The 20815-nt window shown below is 44.3% G+C and overlaps 1 protein-coding gene across 1 annotated transcript in view; it reads right to left on the bottom strand.

Annotated features, from left to right (window-relative positions):
• The window catches only part of MFAP3L (microfibril associated protein 3 like), a 70116-nt gene extending 50943 nt beyond the window's left edge, over positions 1-19173 (bottom strand). Inside the window, exon 1 of the mRNA XM_049631323.1 lies at positions 19079-19173. The gene's annotated coding sequence lies outside the window, so the exon portion shown is untranslated. The remainder of the gene's footprint in view (positions 1-19078) is intronic.
• Between the last annotated feature and the right edge of the window lie 1642 nt (positions 19174-20815).

Raw genomic sequence — 20815 nt, forward strand, 5'->3', positions numbered from 1 at the left:
AAAAAAAAAAAAAAAAAAAAAAAAAAAAAAAAAAAAAAAATCAGCTTTACTGTGGTATAGTTTACAAACAATAAAATGTGCCTATTTTAGTATACATTTTAGTGAGTATTGACAAATTTGTACACCCCAGGTGACTCCCACAATAAACAAAATATAGAATGTTTCCATCATCACCAAAAGTTCCCTTGTGCCCTTTCCCAATGGTAGTTTTTACACTGATCCATTCCAGTATTTTTTTTTTTTTTGAGTGTATGTATGGCATGAGGTAAGGACCGAGGTTCATTTTTTCCCTGTATGGATATCCAGTTGTTTCAGCTCTTTTTCTAAAAAAGACTATCATGTCTTCAGTGGATTATCTTGCCTTCTTGTCAAAATCAGTGAATCTACTTGTAAACTCTTTATTCTGTTCCACTGTTTATGGCTACCCTTGTGCCAATACCATACTAAACTTTCTGTCTGCCTCATTTATCTTTACATCTGCACTGCCTGAAGTTATCCCTGACAATAAGTTACTGAATACATGAATCTCTCTCTAAAGGCAGAAATAATTATTCCAATTCTGTAGACAATAAAACTGAAGAGGTAAATAAATTAGGGGTGATAAATCAGCTTCAGGCCATATATTTTTTCAGTGGGAAAGACAAAAGAGTTTTCTTAGTGCTGGAGACTTCCATACTCCCCCGTGGACTTGAGTGCCTTCCTGCCCCAGGAAGGCCAACACATTTTTCCACCAGCAAGAATTGTGGTCTAAGGGAGATAGCATGGGTTGCACTAGCATGACACATACCCTGTTATGACTTTGTAAATGTTTTCTTGGCTAAACTTGTGGTTTCCTTTTAACAGGGAAGTTGTAAAGCTGATCTATTCAGTACAGAATGGTTGTTAAGAGCATGGCCTCAGGTTGTAGGTAGACTGGCTCAAGATCTGGGATCTAAACACTCTTACTGGCTATGTGTTTCTGGCCAAGACCTCACCAAGTACAGGACAATTATAAAGATTCATGATCAAATGCACATAAAGCACTTACACAATGTTCAGCTTGATAAACAATAATTATTAGGATACTGTGTATAATAGCATCCTTTGCTGAAATTATGCTTCTCAAGTTGACTTTTGTTATAGCATTTAAAGGGCATACCTTGTTCTTGGATTTGTTTAATATATTATTGGGTGCCCTCCCACCACCAGAAGCAATTACAAATGATTTTCAGCACTGGGTCCTTTGGCAGGGACTTGAGTCTGAAAATACATGAGCTGTCCCTCTGGGCAGACACTGCACTGAGCATCTTGAGGACAGTGTCTGGAGTCACTCCTCTCTGACCCCCTGATGTCTACGCCAGAGCAGATGCCTGACTAAATAGCTTAGGGGAGAATGAGAGACAAGACAAAGTATGAAGTAGTTTCTAATAAGTGTGTGTAGTAAATATACTGTAACATTTTTTTCCCCACAAGTAGGAAGAAGGCAACAAGTGGAGGATCACACTAAGGTTTAAAATGCAGAACCCGAGGGGTGCCTGGGTGGCTCAGTGGGTTAAGCCTCCTCCGACTTCAGCTGGGGTCATGATCTCACAGTTTATGAGTTCGAGCCCCATGTCAGGCCTTGTGCTGACAGCTCAGAGCCTGGAGCCTGCTTTGGGTTCTGTGTCTCCCTCTCCCACTTGCTCTCTCTCTCTCTCTCTCAAAAAAAAAAAAAAAAAAAAAAAAGATTAAAAAAAATTTAAATACAGAACTTGAGAACTGTTTTCAAACAAAGGCTGGCCGCTGTGGTTTTCTACTTTCACACACATTGTGCCAGCAAGAATGAACAGGATGGAACAGTCTCCTCTTCTATATTTTAATAATGTCTGTGGGCACTTTGGGCTAGAAACACAGTAACTGTTCCAGAGCTTAACTAGTTCCCTCAGAGACCCTGGTAGGCATGGAGTGGGGGTAGGGGTGGGGGGCAGAGGTCTTGATTTTATTGCATGGATTTCAGTTAACAAACTCATTCCTCCCTCCCCCACCTCGCTCCCATCCTTTCCCACTTTGAAAAGTTACCAAGGCACAGAAAGTACAATGTGTAATTTGTAGGTTGTTTGTGTCAGTGCATTTTTGCTCTAAAACTCTCTGTGAACATTTATTTTTGAAAACAGAGTGTTTAACTCATCAACGTTAATGATTTAAAAGGTTTTAGTAGGAATTCACCAGATCTCATACCATGCCCTTTCAGGTCATTTTTTTTTTTTAAGTATTTTTTAGGTATTTACTTGAGTATTTATAGCTGGGCACACTGCTAGGGGTCTGGGACAGGGGGTAGGGTGTGAGAGTGCTACAAAGCTCAATAAGCCATAGGCCATGTCCACTTATAATCTACGAGGGAGAGAGATCCAGCTGATTTCAGTATGTTCTCCAGGTGCAGTGAGCTTAGGGGTGGGTAGGCAGAGGAGGTAGAAGGCTGATCTGGGTGAGGAGGCTTGGAGGAGATGTTTGTTGATAGCCTGCCCAGCATGCATTCCAAATCCCACCTTCCCCCTTCCTACAAGCCTCATGGCTCTCACAGCCTTCCCAGTTCTAATCTTCCACTGCACCTGCAGCTTGTACCAAACTTTTAACACTCCTCCTTGGCATATGATCTTGCATTTTTTAGTTCTGTGTTGAGGAAACTTCTTTTCAGTTGCAAGGAGAGCTCTTTGATGGCAGAAACTCTGGCATATAGCTCTGTAAAGTATCCTTAATACTGGGCCCACAGTATTGTGCACACACTTGCTGCATGAAGCCACACTTTCTTGGAATTCAATGGCAACTGTTTCAGAGTAAATTCACAATGTGTTACCAGAAGAACATAAAGACATCATGTCACTTTGGGCACTGGAGAAATATTCTACAAATGTACTCTGTGTAGCTTGTTGGATTTTACAGACAGCATGGTGAAAAGTTCAGTTAATAACACTATAACATTGTGAAAGACATTTTAGCCACCAAAGAATAAACCACGAGTACTATAATCCAGCAGCTTAAAATGCAGTCAGTCCTTCAAAATACAAGAACAAAGGCCACAGAGTCAAACACCAGGGTTTAACAAAAGCTACAATGGACAAATTGTTAAGCTTCATGTGTTTGCTCATGGCCTTTGGGAAAACTTTCATAGAATACTTATGTTCTATAAATAAAACAAAAGAGAAAATATTTAGCAAACATCTAATGTCCTTTTTTAATTCAACCTCTTCCCTACTTCCCGATTGTACTTCATCTTAAAAACGTGTAATAAAATGCTTTGTTGGATCTTATTTTTGTTTCTTCACCTATAATAAAACATGACTATTGACCATGTATTTCTGGAGTTGGGAGGAAAAGGGCCCCTTGTTTAAGGGTGTTTTGGACTAAATGAATATACATTATTGTTTTTTCTTGGCACTGTTCACGCTGGCATTTCCTCATCAACTACGATGAGTAATTTTATAGTTACATAACTGGATTTTGTAACAACATCTACTGAGAGTTATCACTTTTTTCATTTGTACACAAATGAGGCCATAGGCACGAAGGCTGCCTTTTAGTTTAAAGCACACTCTTGACAGGTTTCTACTCATGAAGCAAGAAGAAATCCCAACTTCATGTGAAATGAAGAGGGACACTAATATACTCATTACATCATAAACAATAACTTTTTAAAACTGGTAGCCAACTGAGGCCATTTTGGTTATGGCCCAATTTTGGACTCCCCTAACTTTTTTAAAGATCAACATATACTGAGTTTTTAGGTAGTTAAGGTGGTGTCTGAGTATGGACTATGAGAATCCAAAATCAAAAAGTCCAAACATTTGTAGAAAAAGAATCTTCCTGTAGCAATTACTACTGTCCAGGATCAAATCATTTAAGTGCTAAATCCACTAAGTTTTATCTCAATGTCCATCCAGTCATATTGCAAGAAGATTCATACTATCTTTGTTTCTTCCTTATGAATGGTCTAAAATCTATTTGTGTAGAGATCCTTGATGCCTCTAATAACACAAAGATAATTCCTGACTCAGGTGGCAAATGTGATCATTACATGAAAGTATGTAAGAACATTGTTTTTGGGTTACTTTTAGAAGCACCCAGACAGGTCAGTTCAATCCAAATCAATACACATTAATGGAGAAATTTTTCTGTGCCAGGCACACTGCTAGGGATGAGGAATACAAAGTTAAGACACAGTCCTTACCCCGTCATCCACAAATCTAGTGGGGGAAGAGAGAAATTGGCAACAGTTAAAGACAATGTGATAATTGCCCCATCCGAGAGAGGTCGAAGATCTGCTGGGGTACAAGAGAGGAGACCCAAGTGGTCTGGAAGGGCCAGGAAGAATAATCTATAAGAAGTGGCCCTTTAGTTTAATCATAGAAGAATTCACTAAGTAGGCCAAGGAGAGAAGCTGACCCAAAAAGGAGGAAGAGCATATTCAAGGAAATGCTGAATGGAGAGAACCTGGCACAACTGGGGAAATACAAGGAATTAGGTACTGCTTGGTGGTATGCAGCAGGCGGAAGGTTGGCTGGTCCAAATAATGAAGCGAACAGTATGTAATACCACGGATGGGGTGCGCTCACAGGTTCTGGAAGGGGAAAGTGACATGGCCAGTTCTGTGTTTAGAAAGATCACTTTGCTCAGAGTGTGGCTGATGATGGAGAGGTGGCTAGGGGCCTACTATAATATCCAGGAAGGACAGAAAGAATAGGGCCATGGACTAAAAGCAGTGGGGAAGGAAAGACGTGGGCAGATCCAAAGGAAGTACAGGAATTAGAAAGTACGGGACTGAATGACTGCCTGACTACACAGCAGGTGAAAGTAACCCCCAGCCCTGTGGAGTAACAGTGCCTATGGTCACACTAACAGCTCTCTGAAGAAAGGAGTGTTTCGTTTGCTAAGAACCAGTGCCTGGCACTGCGTGTGGAATCCACATGAACACATGAGTTAGGAATTTCAACCAACAACTCTCTGGGGCTGCAATGCCCGGTCGCTTTTACACTTGGATGAAGGCCTGTCTGCTGGCCGTGTGGCTGAGTGGAGCCTGTGGTGGCCCTTGCCTGTTCCACTAACCTCTCCTCCTGCCTTCTCTCTCTCCTGGCCTTGCAAGTCCTGGCTGATGGAAGGTTTGTGAAGGCAAGCGACAGCAGTGACACTTAAATTTACGAACTGTCACAAACTGAGAGCTACACGGCTGCATATCATGGGAAGAAGTAAGGCTGTCTCATGAAAGCAGCCGGCCCCCTGGAAGGAAAAAGAGACAAGAGGCTTCATGGCATTCTTGGCACACCCTTTGTCTATTAACTGCGTGGCATTAGGATAATTTACAGCTACTTACTGGGTAGAACAAGATATATACCCTGACTTGCTGGACCGCTGTGAATGGCCACCAGATGAGCTCTTTAAGCTCACTGGAACAATTCAGAAGGAGCTAGAACAAAAGGGTCTCAATCCTGTCTTATCAACTGCACTAATGATAAGGCCTCTACAGGATTTTACGCTTTGTTATTTTTTCTATACACCAAAGGCACATACTTTTCAAAAACTGATCTGTTTTAAATCACTGTTTTTCAAACCTGAAAATGAACTCTATGCCGAGAGATGCCATCTTTGCAACACTTTATTTTTGGTGGTGCGCCACGTTAAGAAACCACTCTTGGATCTTCATCACAATTTTCCTACGTGTATGTTTTTCTGATTAAAAGCAAGGCTGATATAAAATAAAGTTCTCAGAAATATAATGTTTGAAAAAAGAGGAAGAGGGAAAGAACTACAGTAAAGGTTTTCCTACACAGATACGATTAGGCAAGATAGAAACGGGTCTATCATACATATTTGTTCACATCACTAGAATATTAGAGCTGGAAAAACTTAGATGTCTTTTTATAAAGGTTTTCCTTTATACAAGATGAGGGAGGCCCAGAAAGGATGAGCGACCGCCCAGGGTCACACGATTGAGTGGCTCAGAACCAGGATAAAAAGCTCATGCCTAGAACAGGCCTGAATGACCTCACAGTCTCTTGGTTCCAAAAAGGCACTGTTTGACTTGTCCCAGTGGTCGAGACCTGCATTGAGCGCTATTCTAATCACAGTATATCTTTTGGAAGAGTTTACTGATGCTTCAGTGAATATTTAGTTTCTTCAAATTCTCATTCTAAGTGAATAGGCTAAAACAGTTTTGGGCCCAATGAATGCAAATCCTTAGTTGATCAGAGAGATATTTCCTCCAAAATCTGATGGTCCAGGGAATAAACCCAACCTGGGAGATGAATACAAATAGGACAGATGCACTGGTGGATGGTGCCTTTGTGCTACCAGCCCAATACCAAAAACACGTTACAACGCCGATGAAAGGTTTAAGACACTGTCTTGGCATTGTTTTTTTTCAACCTCTGACACACTCATTATCAGATTTTATACACATATAAAGCCCAAAGCTGGTTCAGAAGCACCTGTTTCTGTCTTTTTCTTCCTGTCCCTGTCACTACTTTTTCCAGTATCTTCTCCCTTTAAAAAAATGTATCCTTTCAAAATATTTTCCCTACTCACTTGGAGTGTGTATATACAGATTCCTATTTTCTTTCTAGTACAATTAATTTATGTCACTGCCAATCTATAGCGCTATTTCTGCCAACTTTCAATTCTTGTTTTCATTTCATCTCAAGCCCATTTCCTCAGAAGTTCCTGATATATTAGTATATTAAGCTAGAGAGAAGCCAGGCAGGGGCTGATGGGCATCTGGTAGCCCGGACACATCGATGAGTGCGACCGCTTCTCTGGCCTGGAAAACTGACCAGGGGATCCATGGTACGAGGGAGATACTTTATCAAGGTGCTGACCCCTCGCCGCCTGCCTGCAGATCCAGGCTGGCCAGCACTCCACCTGAACAGAGGCAGCAGACACATGTCCCCATGCAGCCTGCACAGCACACTGTTGCATCAATCAGGAGGCAATATTCTTACCGGGCTTTCCTAAATAGGATATACACTTAGAGGCAATTGCAAACAATTACATTTTCTTGTGGATTCTGGTATATTTTGTAAACTCTTAAGGCCTTGATAGTGAAAGCACCTTTTTTAGTTTCCCTACTTGACAGTACAGAGACAGCTTCCCACCTGGCCAAATGTAATGCACTTGTGGGCAGTTTTCCATAGACATGATATTTACAAAGCATGGTTGATGATGTTGTGCTTGGACAGCCAATGATAAAGCTATTTCACTTACTATGAGTGTGAAGGATAGCATTAATAGGACCCAACTGAGACACAGAGTGATGTCTAATAGGAATACATCCAGTGTCCAAGTGATAGCCTCTTCCCATTGGTCTCCTGGTAGCCAGAGAACTGAGATCATCACTTTGCCCATACTGAGCAAAGGGGTGGAATTAGGTTCCTAGGATAAGAAATGGGATGGGCCCTGTGGTTAAGGTTGAGAACGGAAACTTTGGGGTGAGGTGTGAAGCACGCACTAGTTAAGCACTTTAGGATTGATTAAAACCCACAAACTCCTTTCCTCAGTTTTGCCATTAGATGACCTCTGGGAGTCAGCTGATCCCTCTGAGCTTCTGACCTGCCTCTTAGGTCCCTTCCTGTCTACCATTCTATGACCATGACAACCGGGAGTGGGACTGGGGATGGCCAAGAGATGGAATGATGAGCGGTGGAGAGTAGAGGGAAAGAGCAAGGAGTGTTTGTGTTCGATGAAGATCCCACCGCAGAGAATTCAATCAGGGCAAAGAGTTGTGACTGCCATGCCATTTGTGACTTGCTGATGGCTCAGATACCAGCTTGTGTGTCATATATCACACGGTAACTTGTTCTCTGTAGGGAATGTGACTTCTTGAGTGTTTCTCACATCCTAAGCAATATAATGAAAAAGAAACAGACTCAAGCTCCCAGGGCCTTTGAGCTTTCCATCCACACCCTTCCCACACTGCTGAGGATCAGCTCAGACTCCTGTAGGGCTATACCACTGGGGGGGGGGGGGGGGGCTGGTTGAGGTAGACCAGAGTCCCCATCTAGGGCCTTGAAATCTTCATTTCACTTGATAATTCACTATAGAAAGGTCTTCTATGTGCTCTTGCAATTTGGGGATATAATCTTTATCATGAAAATTCCACCACAACAAAATGTGATTGTGCTCATATATATATTGATTGCCCTAGAAACCAGGCATTCATTACTCCCCCCGCCACCCTGCCACCGCCACTTTTTAAATGACTACTAACAATCTGTGCGTGGGGAAGCTTCAAAAAAAATTAGAGTGAAACATGAACACTTTTTAAGTTATTACCATGTACATTTCCAAGGGTTCTTCATTCAAGTAATAGCCAGAGAAGGCGTTCCCAGAGCCTCTACAATATTGGACTCCTAGCAGCCTTGCAATCTTCATTTCTGACCTCTCCACCCCTCTCTCACTCCCTGCCAGCCACACGGGGCCCTGCTAGTCCTGGAACGTGCCAGGTATACAGAACCCTTGCACTTACTGTTCCTTCTGTCTGAAACAAGTCCCTATGATGCCTGCAACGTGCACTCCATACATTTTCTTTCTCAAGTGCCACCTCATCAGCAAGGCCCTCCCTGGTCATCTTACAAAAATTAGTGTGCTCTGCCCCTACCCCCATCACTCCTTGTCACCTTTACCCTACCTTTTTCTTCAAACCGTTAACTACCCTGTATGTATGCACGTGTCTGCTCCTACTAAGATGTGAGCTCCTGGTTGGACAGGCTTCTGTGGTTGACATTGTTCACTGTTGCACCCCTGTGTCTGAAAACATGCTTTGCTCATAGCAAGGACTTGGAGATCTGCTGAGTTAATTTATACTAGTTATGTGCCCTCTCATTTAGACATATTACTAACTTACTGGGCATCTACATTTGCCCTGCATTTCCTACAAATTCCACCCATTTCTTTTTTTTTTTTTTTTTTTTTTAAGTTTATTTTACTTTGACAGAGACAGAGAGAGAGCACGAGCAGGGGAGGGTCAGAGAGAGAGAGAGAGAGAAAGAGTGAATCCCAAGCAGGCTCCATGCCATCAGCACAGAACCCACTGTGGGACTCAAACTCATGAACCATGAGATCATGACCTGAGTCACTATCAAGAGTCAGACGCGGGGCGCCTGGGTGGCTCAGTTGGTTAAGCATCCGACTTCAGCTCAGGTCATGATCTCACAGGCTGTGAGTTCTAGCCCTGCATTGGGCTCTGGGCTGACAGCTCAGAGCCTAGGGCCTGCTTCAGATTCTGTGTCCCTCTCTTGCTCTGCCCTTCCCTCGCTCATGCTCTCTCTCAAGAATAAATAAACATTAAAAAAAAAAAACACAAAACTTAAGAGTCAGATGCTTAAACCAACTGAGCCAGCCAGGCACCCCTCTACCCATTCTTAGAAATTGTGGGTAACTAGGTCTATTCCTCACCATGAAACTGACTTTAAAATATAAACCAATATTTCTCTAAAGGTCGGTCTTCAGAAACACATCCTTCCTTACACAGAGCCCTGAGAGGCTGAGCTGCTCCAAACACAGCCTATGAGCAGAGGCTGAGGGAATCTGGTCTGTCAGAGGACTTGGAGTCACTGTCTGACATGAGTAATGTATCTGGAGACTGTTTTTTGTTTTTTTTTTTAATTTTTTAATGTTTATTTTTGAGAGAGAAAGAGAGAGAGAGTGAGCGTGGGCAGAGGAGGGACAGAGACAGAGGGAGACACAGAATCTGAAGCAGGCTCCAGGCTCAGCTGACAGCTCAGAGCCCCATGTGGGGCTCGAACCCATGAACCCTGAGATCATGACCTGAGCTGAAGTCATGGCTTAACCGACTGAGCCACCCTGGTGCCCCTCTGGGGACTATTTTCTATGCCTGAAATACACATTCTTTTTATTGTGGAGATGAAAAGCAAACGCCTACTTAATTTATACCTCAAAATGTCGAAACCATTCCTTACTTCTTATCTCTCCATTTGTTTGATTAAGCCCATTCAAATTCACAGTGTAGGAACTGGATTACCCGGGGTTTCTTCTTTCAGCAGAGTAAAATTTCATCTACTTGAAAAAATATGCTCAATAACTGAAGAAGGTGGTTATAAAAGCTTTTCCTCCTTCCTCCTTTACCAGCTTATTAACACAAAGTGGAATTGCATAATGAATTATTTCTCTGAATCACGTATGCCAAGTGTGTTTCATAGACACTAAGAACTGCATCTTAGTGAAAAACAGATCGGGAGAGATCCTGTAATTCAAACTCGATTTGATTTGTTATTAAGAGCACGGCAACAATGTCCCTTATGCACATCTAGCATTCATGGTTTATGAAACAGTCCCACAGAAGGTATCCCATCAGAGTCTCCCACAGCCCCAGGACATGGGCAGCCCCATACTGACAGTGCAAGGGCAGAGCCCATGAGTGGAAGCCCCTCACAGGACCTCATCTTCTATCACTCCAGGGCCCTGGTAACCCATGCGCATCTATCAGGAGTGAATACCACAGCTTGGCCAAACTGTCTAAATGCCATAAGTGCCCAAACGGTCATCATGGTTGTTTAAAATGAATACTTTCAAAATATTGATAATTGTTTTAAAAATTATTATTTAAAAAGTCTGGACGTAAGAGCAATCTCTTTCAAAATCTGGTTGAATTTGAATAATCTTCTAGTTGAGTTTAGTGCATATCCTAAGATCAATCTTTCTCCTTCAAAGTTAAGTGTTTTTCAGTGTGACAATATGGAAAATTACCTTAACTAAACAAACACACAAACAAACCACCACCGCCGCCCCCCCCCCCCCCCCAAACAAAAAAACAAAAGAAAGTTGAAAATACGCATTCATTGACTGCCACACGGGACTTCTGAAGAAAGCTTTGCCATTCTCTCAGCTTTGACAGAAAGAGGCCCTGAGCACACTTGCCAGATGTCCTTAATGATTTCTCACCTCTGCAGATTCATCTAAGTGATAAAAAATTAGGAGCCGGTTATATCAATAAGCTGAACTCAAAGTATTTATGAGGCCACTATTATCAGTTTAGTACCAATTGCTGTGGGGATTTAAAAAAATTTAAAGGCCAGTTCTTTACACTAATGGTGCTCAGAATCTTGGTGATTCTTGCATACAAAGCAATATATAATTAAGCACTAAACTGGGTAAATACCACAGAAATTCAGAGGAGGGGCAGCTGGAAAGGTCACAGAATGTTCCCTGGGGTTGGTCAAATCCTGCAGGATGAAAAAAGGAGACAGGACAGTTTTCTCAGCAGGAGTAATGGCTTAGTTTAGACAAATAGCAATGGAAATAAACATGGCATGCCAATTAAAAACAAAAATCAGTGCTATAGTATGTTTTCACAAGGCTCATGCAATGAATCTGATGTGCATCCCCATCTCGAGAACTCGGATATTAGGGTGCTCCTCCAGAAATTATATTAAAAAGGGGCCTTTAGGTCTGATTAGGAAAAATGATAATGAGGGCTCTGGGACAGTTGATCCATTACTTACAAAGTAAATCTAAACACAAGTGAAAGAAGAGGAGACAGCCAGAGCATGGAGACAGGGATGAGCTGCCCTGGGAGGGCAGGAAGGAAGCAAAAATACACTATAGGTCCAGGGTTCAGTTGCACAAGGAGTAATGTTCTGTCCTCAGCAAAGTATTGGTAATACTCAAATGTTTTCTGGCAATTAACTTCAAGGTCCTCAAAAGTGTTTTAAGATGGAGAAAACTAGGTTATCTTTGGGAGGTCTAACAAAAGCAAGTAATCTAGGGTTGTTCAAACCTTGAAGGAAAAACAAAACTTCTCTCTGACTTGGGACTGATATCGGGCATGGCAAAAAGGTGGGTGGGGAGAGGGCAAGAATAGAAGAACAGGCATGATTAGTAACAGCAGTACAGCCCAGCACCTGGCTTTGGTAGGGAGGCAGAAATCGACTAAGTGAAGTTAACAATAGCAGCTGAGAAGCAAGAAAGCTCCATGGTTACCAAATGTTTGATCCCTCCCATGGCCATCCTGGGGTGTGAAGACCCAGAAGGAAGTCCTGGGTGAAACTGAGAGCCAAACACTAATGCAGTCTTTAGGCAAATACATCCCCACGCTGAGGACCAGGGAAAGTGGGTTTTGCATCTTTAAGAAAACATAGTCCCTATACATCTACTTACTTCTTTACGGGGGAGCTTGGCCACTGAGAAGAAAGGAATTAACTGGTCAACTTCAGATGGTTCCCACTCTCACAAATATTATAGAGCTCTTGCTAGTTCCAAGAGGGTACAGAAAGGTGTAGACCCCGGAACAGAACATCCCATCTTCTCTAGGAGAGGGGCTGCTTTAATGAGCTGATGAGAATGATGTGAATTAGCCCCAGCCTGGGCCCTCCAGTCCCGAACCAGAAGGGACCCATCAATGGGTAATTCTGGAGCACTTTATTCCAACCCATTTATTTCCTTAAGGAGCACACAGCTTTCCCTTCCACTCTTCCTGGTGCCATCAGCCAACTCAAATCCTAAATGGAAGGGAAAGATCTTGAATTAAATTTAAACACCTGCTCAGCAAACTTCCTCTTTTGCATGGATTACAGAGTCAACTTCAGCCCAGCCTCTAAGACAGTTGCCTTCTAATGCAGAATTAGGGAAGTCTACCCCACGTCAACATGTCAACATGGTTTCAGTCTCATTAGCATCCCCAAATCCTTCTGCCCAGAAGCTGATGAACCATCAGGGAATCAATTTCTTCTTTCTCTGATGCCTCCCTTACAAAGTACGTGCCCTGCAAAGAAATTCTGATTTCCTCCTTCACACACAGCTCTGCGTTTGGGCTTTCCTGCTCCTCTGCGGCTTTAGGTCTCTCTGGTTAAACACACGCAGTGGCAGTCAGTCCCTCTGGTCCTGCAAAGTCTGGTGCTCAGCAGGAGAACCCTTGAGACAGTATGCCTTCCCACACTTCTGCGGTACTTGACGCAGATAATGCAATCATGTGGGAGCTGCTTCAGATGCCTCCTTTCCTTCCCTGCCCACATGACTATCACATCCCTGGTTTGTCCCAGGTTTATGTGCTCATCATCTCTGACAGGCACCACCCTAGCAGACTCCTTCCTCACTGACCTGCCTTTAGTCTCACCTGCCTCCGATCCACATTCTATGTTGTTGCTGAAATCAGCTGACTATAAAAGATCTGACTTAAAACATACTCGATGTGTTTGTCAGCAGTATAAAACTAATGTCCTCGAAAGGACATACATGATCCTTCATGATCTGACTCCTATCCACTCTTTAACTGCACCTCTGGAGTTTCCCCTGGCCCTCCCCTTTCCTGAGCTTCTTGTATTCCTCACAGCACCTCTGTGCCTCCAGCTGGCCATACTTTCATATCCTTGCACATCTGGCAAACCCCAACTTGGTTTTCAAGTCTTGGTTCAAGATCCCTCCAGGACTCACCCCAGATAGCCCTGGACACCCCTGTTTTCACTGACCTTTACCCACACCTTCATATTTTTTCTGCAATTATTTTTGTGCACATCTGTCCCAAAATTAGATAAACTCTCAGGTCATCAGTATTTGTTGAATGGATTGATGAATTAATTAATGAGTGGATGAGAGAAACTTCTCTGAAGATACAGATTTGGAGATATTGGTGTGTGGGCCAGTGGTACAGTCACGAGGGAAAATAAATCACCAGAAAGAACATAGAAAACCACAAGACAAAAAGACCAAGGTTATAATTTGGAGAAAAGAAAGACAAACCCTCAGGGAAAGAGAAATAAAAAAAAATTTAAAAAGCACGGAGAAAACTAGGGGCTTGTATCCCAGAGACCAAGGCAGAAGAGATTCAAGAAAGAGGGAATGGTTTGCACTGAGCTAGTCCTTTACAGTGGTAAACGATAATTATCACATCATTGTATAAGGACATGTGGGTAAAAATCTTATAAAGTTATGCAAATGGAGGCTACACAATATAGACACAGTTTTGTTTTTATTACGATAATTCTTAATCAAGTCTCACTGTTTCCAGATTCAGATTTTGCCAGCCCACTGTTTTCCCTTACCATGTTATCTTAAAAGTGTATTTTTCTCTTATCAATTTTTTTCCTTAAAAAAAGGTTTTTTTAATGTTTATTTTTGAGACAGAGAGAGTGCAAGTGGGGCAGCGGCAGAGAGAGAGAGAGAGAGAGACACAAAATCTGAAGCAGGTTCCAGGCTCTGAGCTGTCAGCACAGAGCCCGACGTGGGGCCCGAACCCCAGACTGTGAGATCATGACCTGAGCCGAAGTCGGACACCAAACCAAATGAGCCACCCAGGCACCCCCTCTTATCAATTTTTTTTCTAACATATAGTTTAGTTTGAATTCAGAGCCACTCTTGTAACACTAAGGTGGATTTCTTCAGTTTAGGTTTTCTAGACACATAGAGATGTCAACTGAATCAGACTAGAAGTTTTTATACGACAGAAATTAAGCCCTTGTACTTAAGAGAGAGTGAATAAATAAATATGCTTGGAAGGAATGACTGAATTTCTTATATTTTTAACACAGAAGTTCGGTCATCTAGGATCATACTATCATCCATACCCTGGCCAATATGGGGCCCATGGCAAACACTGCGAAACATGGCCAAACATGGCCATTTCCCCGCTAAGCCTGCAAAAGCCCACAACACCCCACAAGCTACTAGCAACTGGTCAGAGCTGGCCCAGGTGACTTGAGACATTACATCATCTCAAGTTCACTGCATTAGATTTGAGCTTTCCTAATCCTCTGTTGGTGTCTGCATGGTATACAGCCAGCAGAGCAGGGCTCTGCTAAGAGGAGAATGGGCAGAAACAAAGTAGTTAAAATGTAACTTAGCCCTTCTGCTTTACCTTTAGGACCTTCCATTACAGACTGAACAAAAGTTTCTTAAGCTAATGATGTCACACACACACACACACAAATGCCATTGTAGGTCAATTCAGAGAAGTGAATTACAGAACAGGCTACTTCCCGATATCTGTCACTGACCACCTCTGGCTAGACACCTTTGTTAAATGGCTGTATGAAACTCGGGGTTTAGCCATACATTGCTTTTTTAGGAAGATAAATCTGGCAGTAGTCTGTTCTTGCATGTTCCTGTTTAAAAATGCTTAGCTGGTGTCCCATTGTTTATCTGTATGTAATAGGATAAAATCCAAACTCCTTTGCATGGCATCAACTTCACCACGAAAGGACCATTACATTCTCCTTCTCCTGCCTCTGTTCATTATTCCATCATACCAAGTCTTCTTCTTTTCTATGACACTAAGTTATAAACTTGGAGACTGTAACATACAAATATATTATCTTTCAATTATGTGGGTTAAAAGTTCAAGATGGATCCTACTAGGCTAATCAGAGAGTTGGCAGGGCTGGGTTCCTTCTGGAAGCCTTAGAACAGCATCTGTTTCCTTGCCTTTGCCAGCTTTTAGAGGGTGGCTAAATTCTTGATTTGTGGCTCCCTTGCACCTTGAAAGCCAGTAATGGCCAGTCGAATCTTTTGCACATGGCATCCCTCTGACACTGACTTCTGCTTTCCTCTTCCACCCATACAGACTCTTGTGATTACACTGGGCCTCCCGAATAATCCAGATAATCTCTCCATCTCAAAAGCTTCAACTTAATCACATCTGCAAGGTCCCAGAGTGGACAGCTTGGGGGGGGGCATTATTCTAATTACCATAGTGGTATTCCCTCTGCCTGTAGAGTTCATGTGTCTGCTTAGAAGACTTCCACCCAAATTCCTCAGGAATTCCTTAAGCTCCTGTGGAAATGTCACTATTTTCATGGGGGCCTCTCTTCCTCCAACCCAAGGGGCTCATTTCTCTGGTCTCCTCAGTCGCATGTACAAATACCTCTTCCTGAAGCACTTCCCTCACACTAGAGTTTATTTGTCCTCCAGTATGTGTCTCTGACTAGATTCTGAGTCACTAAGCCTTATTTGTTTCTGCAGCCCCCGGGGCCTACCTATTAAAGGCTGTCGGGAAGAAAAATGAATGTTATATTTTAATGAGTGAAGACCTTGGGTGGAGGCAGAGGCAAGACAGTATGTTTGGAGTACAGCTTAGAAACTAGTTCTGACAGCTCTGAACTGGGTCTTATCACATCATCAACCAAACCCCTTAATCCTTTAACCATTCCAGGGAGGCACTGTAGCAAACTTAAACCATTTGCATCTAGGGATATTTCTAACTTTAATGTGCATTGCCATGGATCACAAAATGTTAAATTTTTAGTGTCTTCCTGGGCATGGCTGTAAAAGGGCAAGCTGCACCCCCAGTGCTTGGTTAGGTTAGGGAAGTGATGCTATCCAAGTGATTTCTGAATTCCAAAAAAATGACACTCGTCTAACAAACCTGACTGTACTATGTTGGAGGTTAAAAGCAACTTTGCCACAATATTTATTTGGTATTTCAGTATCTGGAAGCTCTTGCATTAAAAAAAAAGAAGAACAAAAAGCTCCAATTAAGCAAAGTTGAAATAGCCTCAATTATTTAACTCACAAGCCACATGAGAAGTTGAATAAATTATGGTCACACGAATGGGGGGATATCTATTTTTTTAAATGTTTTATTTATTTTTTGAGAGACAGAGAGCGTGAATGGGGAGGAGCAGAGAGAGAGGGAGACACAGAATCCAAAGCAGGCTCCAGGCTCCGAGCTGTTACCACTGAGCCCGATGCAGGGCTCGAACCCACAAACTGTGAGATCATGACCTGAGCCGAAGTCGGATGCCTAACCGACTGAATCAACTGGGGGAGGGGGGGGGGTGGGGAGGAGGGGAGAGGGATATCTATTTTTAAAGGCCAATAGTTTGCTGTGAATCTCCAATGTCACTAAAAACACAGTACAGTATAGAAATCTGAAGACATGGAAATAAAATGAAAAATGATGCGCCTAACAGTTTAGCTGGAAGAACCCAACAGGGACAAAAAAGAAGCAATTATCACCTGTTTCCTGATTGGAATACAAAGTCTACCCTCCTATTTTTTTCTTCATTAGTAAAACCCTTCATTTTCTTCGTTAATAAGACCCCTCTTCAACCTAACTCCTGTCAGCTGTGTTCATTTTAGTTTAGGGGACTCCATCCTCTGGTGGAATCCCTGAAGCCAGAAGCAGTGTTTCAACGTGCCTCTTGTTAAATTTCATTGTTTTCTCTAACCTTGAAAAAATGAGATGTTTGGATCCAGAAGAGTCCTACTGATCTGCATTAGAGCTTACATTCACCAAGAGGAAAACTAAAACCTTGCTGCTTCCTCTAGGTCAAGAAGAGCCCAAGGCTAAGGGGAGACATGACTGACTTCCATTAGGGAATGCAGCCAGAGAACACGACCTGTGTACTGGGTAAGTTGCACATATACTCAGTACTTCATGGCAGACTTTAAATGTGATGCATTTTTATAGAAAAGGGAAGTACAATTCTCAATATTTGCGCTGTTTTCTTTCAAACTTCTAAATTTTTCTATGAATGTATTTACAAGTTACATTTAGGAGCAATGAACACCACAAGCCAAACTCTATGGCTAAAATGGAAGAAATTGGTAGAAATACTAATCATATTGTTATTGTTGTTGTCTGGACATTTCAAGCCTTTCCTGTTCTTAAATCTTGCTTATGTATAGGCAAAAGCATAAAGCCCACTGGGGAAATCACTCAGAGTATCTGGAATTAGAGCTGGAGCCATCTCAGGCCAAAACAAACATTAAAGGCTATTCACAAACCAATGAAAAGTCATTGCACCTCCAAAGCATATTAAGGTCAAGAATGCAAACAAATTTTATAATAAGCTTAATAAAGAAAACAACTGAACCTACTAAGTGGTACTTATGGAAACAGGCTTCAGAATATAGCCTTAGAGGTAGAACTGGTTCCCACTAGAACAAGAATTGTTTACCTTGCTCCTATTAAATCCAATAATCCAAAGAGTGGTAATGGTACCAACTGTTTTAGGAAGAACCAACAGTAGAAACTCCAGTGGGATCTACAAACCGCATTTTTCTGTAAAATGCTAGTAGAACCGCATCGTTCTAACGTTCTTTTCCTAATATAAATCTTTTTCCATCTTTCATTTCATCCTGAACAATCTTACTATGTTCAGCATAGTAGCAACTGAAAAAAAAAATGTGTTTCATCTGAAGCAAAAGTGAGAAACCTTTACAAAAAACACTGAGCTTCTCCAACGCTAGATTTCCAAGTTCTTAATATAAGCTAAGATAACGCAAAATAAAGACTGCCACTGTAACCAAACTTTTCTGCTACCAAGTATCCTTAAAAACAAGGACAATTCAACCATAATAGATTATTTTCTACAGCGTGAGCAGATAATGTACCTACAAACATTCTTCCTTTTTTGCTGGCTTGCTTTATAAATCTTGCAACTTGCAAGCTCAAGTTGTTTTTGGAGGCGAAGGCAAGTTAATGGTCGAGCTTAAAATAAATAGGCTTTGCAATTACTTTTTTTTTTTTTTTTTTTAACTAACGAAGCACGTTTCCCCATTCCACGCCATGAAGCAATTCGATGTCAACTTGCTATGGAGTCAAATGCGACAAACTCCGAGAGCTCCAGTCGCGAGGCGGCGGCTTGCTGCACCCACAGCTTCCCGCACTCCTGCAGCATCAGGACGCGGCACTCTCTCGGCTCTGGGCGCAGAACCCAAACTCCGGGCCTCCCGGCCACGGGACAGTACACCCTACCCCCGTCCCGGGGAAACTGAGGCACGGTGACCCAAGCGATCTGGAGTCTGGCGAAGGCCCCCGCCGCTGCTTGGCGTTCCAGTGGCCCCGGAGGTTTGGGAGGCTCCTCGGCAGCACACTGTAGACACCGCGCTCCTCACCGTAGGAAGATTATGGCACAAGCCCAAGAGGTGGCTGTCCCCAACCCACCGGCCCCCGGGGTCCCGCCCCGCACGGATCTCGAAGCATCCTGCGACCCCCAGGAGCCCGCTTCTGGGACCTCGCGGCGCCTCCAGTGCGCAGCCGACGCCTTGGGCTTCGCCAGCCTAAGCGCCCGAAAGTTCCGCGGCCCCAGCGTCCGCAGCGACCCGGCCGCCCACCCCGTGCGGGGCTCCCTGCCACCCGCGCCCAGTCGCCCCATGCTGTCCCGGCGCCCCTGCTAACCTGACGCCGCCGCGCCACTCAGGTGGCCGCCGTGCGCCTCTCGCCATGGCCAGCCTGCGAGCTGTCGCCGCTCCGCGCCCCGCGCCCAACGCCCGGCAGCACCGACTGCGGGCGAGCCGCCTCCGCCAGCGCCTGGCAGCGATGCGGGCTGCGCCGCGGGCGGCCGAGAGTGCGGAGCTTCCCACCTACTGGAGCCGGAGCCGGCCGGTGCCGAGCATGCCCAGTGCGGCTCGCCGGGCGGCGCGGAGGCGCGGGGCCAGGCGGGGTGTCGCCGCCGGGTTTTCGCTGCAGCCACCGGCGCGGGGCGGAGCTGGCGGCGCCGGGCGAACCTGTGGGAGCCGCGGGACACGCCCGCAGAGGAGTGGGGCGGGTTGGGGGCGCGGAGTCCCTCATTCAGTTTGCGCAGCCTCCCGGGGTGGGACTCCGCCGGCCCCGGGGCCCCGCTCAAGCACGTCTTGGGTGTTGCTGGAGCCGAGGGCACTTATTTCCGACGCTGTGGTGCTTGGGCAGCGTGACTGATAATTGTCAGGGGGCAGGGCGCTCCCAGGGCTTCCAGCGCAACTTTTCTGAGCGTCGCGTCGCCTTGTTGTTTAGGGACACCCGGGAACAGGTTTCCTAGGATCCCATCCTGGGATACCGGAGAGAGCCAACGTCCAGCCCCTTAACTTACCGTGTCTCCAAGGCCACCTGTCAAGTCACTTTGCAATTAAAAGCTTCGCTTGTCTCCCCGGGTGACTCTGCTGTCAGTTCTAAAGCCCACACTGAAGAAGCTGGAAGAAAACACAGCAGGACGTTCACTGGTGGCTTCTGAGAGGTGGGGTTCCAGGGATTTTAAATGTTCCTCATTTTCGATTATTTGTAGGTTTCTATGTTTTCTCTAATGAACGATATGGTGCTTTTTAAAGAAGGTATGTTATTCTAAAATTATTTGTGAGTAACGCCTGCAGAACCTCGGCGGCACGACCCTGCGACGTAGGCAGCGCCCCCAGCCCTCCTCGTTTTCTTTTTAGACTTGAGGGAGACAATTTCTGGGGGCTGGGCGAGGCTCCTCCTCCCCGGCTCCTTTCGGCCCGCCCCCTTGGCCACGCCTCACCTCGATCCTTTTACTCCAGTACCGCCCCCTTCTCCTTCGGCTACTGCGAAAACTAGGAGAGGTGGATTTTCAACACTGACGTTCACCGTGGCTCTTGTAGCCAGACTGGGCATGTTCCGCCGCCGGGTCAGGGACTGCTGACAGGAGAGAGGCGTCTTTAAGCAACTCTCAATCTCCCTCCTTCTTCACTCTGTCCTTGGCGAACGAAACAAAGTAGCACCTCCGACCCCCTGCCCAGAGCTCGGACCTGCAAAGTGGGTCAGGACTCAACTGAGCATGCTCAGAACAGTGCCAGAATGCCGCACGCGGCTGCATCTCGTTGCCCAAGGTTGATGTAGCTGCGCTCGCTAGTCACGACCTCGAAGGTCAGGAGGCGGGTGCAAGCGGGGGGCGGGGGGGATATGGCCTTGACACCTGGACACGTCGCCCCTACCCAGGCTGAATTGGGAGGCGGGGGCAGGGTGCGTGGGATCTGGCTTATAAGTGACTCAAAGCTTGATTTTTCCCTAAAAGATTGAAATTAGAAATCATATTTTAATATTAGCTTTATGGCATCTCCAATAATCACATATTTTAGCTCTAAGAACTTTTCAGCCCATCTTTCTTTAGAGAAGTGTAAACCTTTTTTCAAGTATTTAATAAGA

Source organism: Panthera uncia, chromosome B1 (genome assembly GCF_023721935.1).
Source record: "Panthera uncia isolate 11264 chromosome B1, Puncia_PCG_1.0, whole genome shotgun sequence".
NCBI classification, from domain to species: domain Eukaryota; kingdom Metazoa; phylum Chordata; class Mammalia; order Carnivora; family Felidae; genus Panthera; species Panthera uncia.